This window comes from Eucyclogobius newberryi, unplaced genomic scaffold (genome assembly GCF_026437365.1).
Source record: "Eucyclogobius newberryi isolate DKJ021-1_F unplaced genomic scaffold, fEucNew1.0.hap1 SCAF_10, whole genome shotgun sequence".
Classification (NCBI taxonomy): domain Eukaryota; kingdom Metazoa; phylum Chordata; class Actinopteri; order Gobiiformes; family Gobiidae; genus Eucyclogobius; species Eucyclogobius newberryi.
Window position 1 is genome coordinate 26827312 of NW_027315724.1, and position 8036 is coordinate 26835347.

An 8036-nucleotide genomic window follows, 5' to 3' on the forward strand; every position below is an offset into this window, starting at 1 on the left:
GTGTTATTAGTTTGTTTCATAACATGACATTGACTCATAGCTTTACTAGCAATTGGAAATGAATGCCTAGAATTGGACATTTCAAGCTCAGGTCTAACAGCGCAATCCAATAAGCCTAAACCTTCTCAAATAGAGATGGACGATAACATTAAATTAATATTAACATTTTCTTCCGCCAGATCACAATGCATTTTTGCATTTTTTTACCAACTTTATACTGCAATTCAGTGGTAACCAAAGTGCTGCTTCTGAGAGTTCACACTTTACTGTGATTGGTTAAATTCCTGAACGTTCCTGCTAATCAAAACCACAAACAAATCATGATATGGATGTCACAATGTGAGTTGTGAATACCGTCCAAACTATGCGTAAACGTTGCCTGACCTTACTTACAGGTAACAGGAGCTTACTGCACGCCTGGCATAACTGCATGTTTACTCGCACACAGAGTCAGACGTTTCAGTGGTCACGGAGGACACAGCCGGAGCCAGGTGTGAAATGATGTGCAAGAGCTTTACCTGTTGTTGAGGATCACCCAAGTTGCATGCAGGTGTGAACAAACCGCTTGTCCCTTAACATGACGGACAGCTGCTTAGAGATGCCCTCAGGCACAGGAACTCAACTCGGCACTGGACACCTCCCCAGCGACATGAAAGAGTGTTTGTGGTAAAGAAAAAAGGGGCCAGTGGATGCAACAGTGTCAATATCAAATAGTTTTAAACATTAAAACTATGTAAAACAATCTCGGATGGATGTAAAACTTCAACAAAGGAAATGATTGATGGATACCTGTGGAATGTACTTTTGTTGGACCAAAAAAACAATAACTAGGAAAGGAAACATTGAATATTCACAAAACGGAAAAACTATTGCAGTAAATTTGTTGGACATTTAACACAAATGGGAGAGGTACAAAAGGGCCATATTTTTTTACAGACTTTCTATTGAAATTGTTTTTTTCTTTTTGCATTTTCACTCTCTGTGTCTGTTATGTTTTTTTGTTTTTTTTAATATATAAAAACAATAAAAAGGGGCCATGACAATCTACTTTCTCACATACTAGCAAAGTTACAACAGAATTCTCTGGTGGGAGCTGGACTCAAACCATTATCCTTATACTTAACTCTACAATCTGAGCCACAGCTATAACTATTTTACCATATTTAATTTGTGTTTTCATTCAAATGTTGTTATAATTAAATGTTAAAGGTGCACAATCTCCGAGATTTGTCAAAATCAGTAGAAAGGAGAAGACCAAACAAAAGAAGTCCACTGTGAAGAAACCTCTCTCAGATTGTAAACCTAAAATTCCATGTTTGGATTCAGGACATTTGACTTCCCTGTCTCACTGCGCCCCATTTCCTTCAGAGAACATTATCTGCACTGACCTATACAAGCTCATCTGGAACATTCATGGTGAAGATACACAGTTCGTTTAAGAGTCTCAAATATAGCCTGATATGGCCACAGCAAGTCCTGCCAATAAATGGCCCTAAAATAAATAAATACATAAATCAATAATTGTTGATTTATCTCACTTTCCAATAAAAATAGACTTTGTCTTATGAAAAACAAATACAAATTGATTTAAAAAAAAAAAAAATATATATATATATAAAGACATTATTGAATCTCAATCTCGATTAAAAGCACAGCTACTGCATTAACATGTGCAGCATTTCTCAGAAAAAAATATGATAAGGTGTAAAAAGTTCTGGACAATGTTTTGAAGAGTTTTGTCCTTGGAAGTTGAGACAGCTCTATCCTTCCCTGTGCAGTGTCTATGTCCCCAGAGAGGAGAGATTTATGGGGCGCAGAGAGCAGAGTGGCCTGTGGGATGGTTGGAGATTGTTTATAGATCTAGTCATATCTCTGGCATGAAGGAGAGCGAGGCGACGACGGGGCAGAGCCTGGGAGATAGCAGCATGAAAACACACATGATTATGAAGACATCAGTGCCTTCACTTCACATCTGCCGGACATTTCCCAGTTCATCCTGTTCCGGGAAGCGTCGCTCCTGAGGGGTTTGGACCAGCAAATCTTGGGTCTGTCCACCACAGCCCACATTCAGAAGCCAAAACAACCATATAGTGTTTCTAAGAAAAATGTGCAGCTGTACATGCCATGAACAAGATGCTATTTATCACCAAGCAATTTGATGCAAATTGCTCATTTTACCCATCTGTAACACCATTGAGACTCTATAAAGTACAAAATCCACCATTTTGACTCTAAATCAATCAATTTGTCACAATAGCTTGTATTAGTACTAATTAAAGGTAGGCAATATATAGAAATTTTGATAATATTGTGAATGCTGCTTTGGAAATTAAAATTGAAAACAAATTAAATAAAAGTGACAAAATGTGTATGTTGCAAACTCGTAAATAAGGGTATATGGTGATAATTCTGCACTTCTGTGATTAATTTTACATAGTTCTTACATTTGTCAGATAATTGAGCATCAACTACTGCATTTATGTAACATTTAACAGATTTGTGGTACAAGCTGCAGCAATTATAACAGTAGTACTTTTTACTTTCACTTCACATTCCTAATACTTACTTTTAAAAATGGTGGGTACGTGTAATAGGTCAACAACATTACGACATATCTCAGTACAGGGGTTCTTTTTCTACCACATTCTCCAACCCAGCTAATATTCTGAACAGGGATGCCCCACTCAGATCACTCTTGTCTGCTCAATTCTTGACCGCTCAGACCAAAAAGTGTTTCAAAGGCTCATTGAAGAGTCAGTGGGAAGTCCTTTAGAGCTGAGAATAACATGCTGAATGAGGCTCTCCGTGGCGGGTTAGCGTGTGCGGAGGTTATACGACCAGACGGATGCGAGTGAAAGAGAGTGTGGTGACCTGTAACAGCTCCATGACTTCAGTCTGGGCCCTTTTAAATCCACTCACTGCAGACTGGGGATCCCGGCATGAACCCTGACAGCAGTATATGGATAGGGCATGCCCCAATGGGAAACTGATTGTTTATTTAACTACTGTTTTATGGAATACCTAGTGACAGGAAGTCCTTAAAACAGCAGCAGTAAGTATTTATATAGTCCCTTTTCAGAGTAAACACTGGCTCGCCCCTTCTCCCGAACGCTGACGCCCTGCTGTTGAGGAATGCACCCATTCACAAACGGGTGGCCATCTTGAACGCTTGCCTCGTACTTCCTGTTTCCATGGCTACGCTCTGGTGCTACACGAGATGTTCGAATCCTCTTCATCTGGCTGATTTTCTACATCACTTCATGCCATTCAAATTGAGCTGGAAAAGCCAGTGTTGAGCTTAAGATGTTATGATGCTTAATCCAAGGATTTCCTTTGAGAAATGTTGTTAATAAGTGCTTTTCTTTTGGGAATAATAGCCAGATAAGAGCTGCTTGAAGATTAAGGCGGACAAAGAGAGGAGGAAAGTTTTATCCCGTTTGCGCACATGATCTGGGGAAGTGATATCTCTTTTACCTTTGAAATTTAAGAGGAAATGGCAACACTACATCATTGCCAGTACAAGATAGGCCCATTGTTTCGTAAAGATCTGACCTCTTTTCATAACATGGGAAAGCACAATTAATCACATTTAATCCAGATAAGGATTATGTAATTTATAGTTGTCAATGATGCCTGGGTTTTATTAATCAAGAGGTTAATTACTGAGAGCCAGTGTGGCTTGGTGCAGAAATCAGACTTAGATGAACAAATTTGACTTTTGATTAATTTGATCAATTTGATCTTTTGAAATTTGATTTTTGTTTTCAACGGCACGTTTTTATTTGATGTTATATCGGTACACATGTAATAAGATAAGTGTTTTAGCTACACAGTGTTGAGTTGTTTATTTGAAAGTGTTTCATTTTTTTATTTTAATGTATTTTTTTGAGCTGCATGTGTATTTGTGCTCAAAAAGGAGTAGGAAGTGCAAACTTATGTACTCCTTTTCTATAGAAATGTTTGTCCGCCATGTTTTAAATTTAAGGCGTAGAGAGGTTAACAACAGCATCCAAAGTGTTTTTTCTTTCCAAGAAGTTTGTATCAGAAACGGCATAAGACTGTGACAATTATTTTTTACAAGAACTGAAAGCTTAAAAAAAATCTGACAAGTGGATTTAATGCATATAATTTGGAGTTTACATTTGTCTGCTTTCACCCCTAGAAGCAAGAACCGAGACAGAAGAAAAGTTAAAGTATGCATGACTAAACTTTTACTCAAACTTAGTAAACGTGATTGTATTTAACATTTTGCTAGTTTAACACATTTATAACTTTATTTCACTTTCAGGATGAGGAGCAGCTGTGACATAAAGTACCGTATAGGTAAATCCATAACTGCTACCAAACAATAATTTACACATTAATCTAAAAAAAATATTAATTAAAAAAATATATACATAACTTTAATTTGTAAAATGAGCGCTTAAACTGTCAAACTGTTTCTTGTGTGTGAAATTGTCTGATTTTTTAAATACATTTTTTTGGTGTGTGAAATAATTTGTTGCCCTTATAATTTATTGGGGAAGACATTCAGTAAATCATGTGGGCACCACTGTCTTGAATTCTTTATTTAATTTTGTGCTTTAATGACAAAATAGAGGGATTTATTTTTAGAACAACATTGCGTAAATAGACAACAACAACTTTATTTACTTTTTAATTTACATTTAATTCATAAACTGCGACTTGGTTGGTGCAAAACTAAGGAATATTTACCACCGGTATCCCACCAAGCAAAATAATAATTAGAAAATCATGAAAACACTTGAAAGCACTAGTGAAGCTTTAAATCTCCTCTAATATTGTGCGTAGAAGATAAATGTTAGTTCTGGTGTACACATGTTTTGGGCCAGCTGAATTTTGATCCCCTGCTCTAAAGCCCCTTCATAAATCACAAGGTCGCAGTGAGCCACAGGGACTAAAGGAGACATCAGTGTGAAGCCGTAATAGATATTTCACTCGAGTCTCCTTCCTGCTCACTATTCCCCAGCTGCCCACAACGACCAGCTCCCGGATTCTTTATTGTGACAACTCCACATCACAGGCTGAATAAGATCGGAAGACCATCCCCGGACAATCTGGGAAACTCTTAAAAATCCCAGGTCAAGTGATATACTGGACCCAAAGTCATTCATATTTATGTACATGACAGGAAGTCTACTAAAAGAGACTCTCGGTAGAATTATGAACGCAATTATGGGCCAATGCCAATTTGTTCTGATATATTTTGGTGCAACATAAGTTGAATTTAAATGTTATACAATGAATAGTATTTTAGTCTAAACCACAACGCACTATAGATTGTAGTCACATCTATAACCAACCTATTTTTCCACATCTTAAGATAGTGAGCCATTTGTTTCGCGACATTGACGGATTGTTAGACAGACCCACTATTTCTCACAACAGCCAGCAGGAGTCAGAAAAGGAACTAATGATTTGTATTTATAGTCCAGTAGTTTCTTACAAATTATCTTAAAATAATGTGTATTTATTTTAGAACAAGTACATCTTCAAGCAATCAATGTAAGTTAGTATAAGATAAGATAAGATAATCCTTTATTGTCCCACATGGGGAAATTTCATTGATGCAACGCAGGTAGATACAGAGGTAGATATAGAAGAAATTCGATCTTTAAATTGATAATTACAGAAGACATATTATGCTTGTTTTCCCTTTTTACGTATTAAATTAAAAAAGGTCATTATTTTTGCTTTTTTTTTCGTTGTAATGAAAATGATCTAAAATGGCTCAATAATAGAAACAGTTTCAATGACTTCCTGTTCAAAGCTGCAGAACTGTCCCACCTCTTTGTGGCATTTCACCATAGCAAGCGGTGTATTGTCACTTACATTTTTTTTACTTACTATAGTTGGCTGTGACATTTTGACCCTACACATACTGTATGTAGTCTTTTAAATATCCACAAGTAAGTACAGAGCAGGGGGCAGAGATAGTAACCACATTATTTGGGGGGTACACGAGACAAATGCAGGTCAATGCATGGTTACTCAAAGATATTACATTACATTATTTAACATAATGTCTCTCCCTTATTGTTCATCATGGATATTTTTTCTGCTGATGTACAAAGCAGTAGTTGTGTTGAAACCTGGAGCGCAGCTGAGGCCTAACAGCGAGCGTGTGAAAGCAAACTCCTGACAGCTTTATGCCCCGTACAGGTCTGCCAGAGGAGACATATCAGATGAGCTGCACTGTAAAGCGGGACAGAGGATGTGCAGGGTCAACGTCATGTCAAGAGGGGCACTCGGGATAGATGTATGTTCAAGTCGGCCAGTATGTGTGAATGAGTGAGATGTTACAGACCGATGAAATTCCCAGAGAGCCCACGATGGATAATTTGATCCCACCACGCTGATGCACAAACCAGATGGAGAGGGGTGCCGGTACATTGCTGCTTCCCCTCCTTCATTACACATCGGTGAACAGACACACAGCTGCAGCTTAGAGACAGCAACAATGGTGGACTAGACACACACACCTGTCCTGCGTAGAGATATACAGTCCTCCAAGGGGAAATCCTTTTAGTCTGCCCTCTAAAATATTGTGATTTTTCTCACTTGTGTATGTGTTTCCCTCCCCAATGTTTTCTATGTTTATAATGGATTATGAAAAGTTAAACACAAATGTCTCAGGCTGTCATTAATAATGAATGGCATAGAAAATATAGACACACGGATAGACACAGGGAGGAATGGCATAGGTAAAATAAAGAAGTGACAACTTAATCAGCATCGTCCAAAAACCTACTGTACTGAACTGCCTGTCAAACGGGAACCGCTCGCTCTACACGCCAATCCACTGTTTCCAGTATGGAAAATGTACTCACACTGAACTATTTATTACACTCAAGTCTAGTAATTAGTGAAGCTCCAGCCCAATCCACAAAACCAGAGCAGCTCAACTACTAAGATCCTCCTGGTCTTATCTGAAGTGTCTTTTAATAGCTTTGGGAGTCAGGCACCCCCTGGGCCCCTGCTGACAGAGTCAATAAAACAGTGCTCTGCTTTGCAGGTCATAAACACTTTGTTGACAGTGGGACAAGGATTAAAGTCCTGAAGAGCACAGGACAGCAGCCCGGACGCCCCTAATGCAAACAATCCCAGCTGAAGATCTGAAAAGCCCTGGTAGTATGACGTCACACAAGAAATCTGCTTCCCTTTCAGTTTTTCCCTTGTGGTGTCACTAAGCATAATATTATCATCTGTAGTGTTAGTGGCCGTGTTATGAACTGGCAAAGATCATTGATTATTAGTCATCAAAAGTCTCAGTTTCAGATTGTTGGAGCAGCAGTTCAAGCCACAAAACGTTACAATTTTGTTCAACATACACATTCCCCACACTCAGGGTTGGTCTTCTGAAGCCACAGCTGCCCTGAGGTTCACAGTCACTGCACTTTTAAAAAGAACACTGGGCATTTGCGGTTAGAGTGAATTATATTTTAGACTTCAAACATCAGAGGACAGTTTTAAGTCACTGTGAATGTGGTTCTATATTGTGACCTGTCGATACCGTACCTGATCTTTCCAGGACACAAAAGCTGTCCTAAAATGTGGGCCAGGGGTCAGTGGGGCTTTGTGCGGGGCCTAATGTTACCACTGCTGCTCCTTCGTGTGAGCGCCTTTTGAAGCTCAACAGTCCGGACCACAGGGGGCCAGAGACAGCCCAGTGCTCCGCGGATGAGAAGTGTCTCTCCTGTCAGCTTTGGTTCCCAGCGAGCCCCCCAGCCCTCTCATACCTCCAACCTGCCCCTCCCTGGGCTTTTGTGTGCCGGCCCAGCTCCCTGTAGACTCACCGCTCAGTGGCCTTTCACATGCGACTGTGTCCAATCCCCGGCTCACCCCCCTCTGAACCCTGGGCCTCGTCTCCAGCTCTGACCACCTCCTACAAGCAGACACAAGTACAGGGACACTCACACACTTTCATATGGTCAAATGGCAAACATTGTTGGGCAGAGGAGCCAAATTTGATCGAGTAATGTTTATGTCAAAGTAACAAAATGTTCAATTTAATA

The 8036-nt window shown here is 39.3% G+C and overlaps 1 long non-coding RNA gene across 1 annotated transcript; it reads left to right on the plus strand.

Moving 5' to 3' along the window:
- Positions 1-4892: 4892 nt before the first annotated feature.
- Positions 4893-6649, plus strand: LOC140371436 (uncharacterized). Its single transcript, XR_011928469.1, has 2 exons — positions 4893-5102; positions 6184-6649. It is a non-coding gene; the product is annotated as an uncharacterized lncRNA (long non-coding RNA).
- The last annotated feature ends 1387 nt before the right edge of the window (positions 6650-8036 follow it).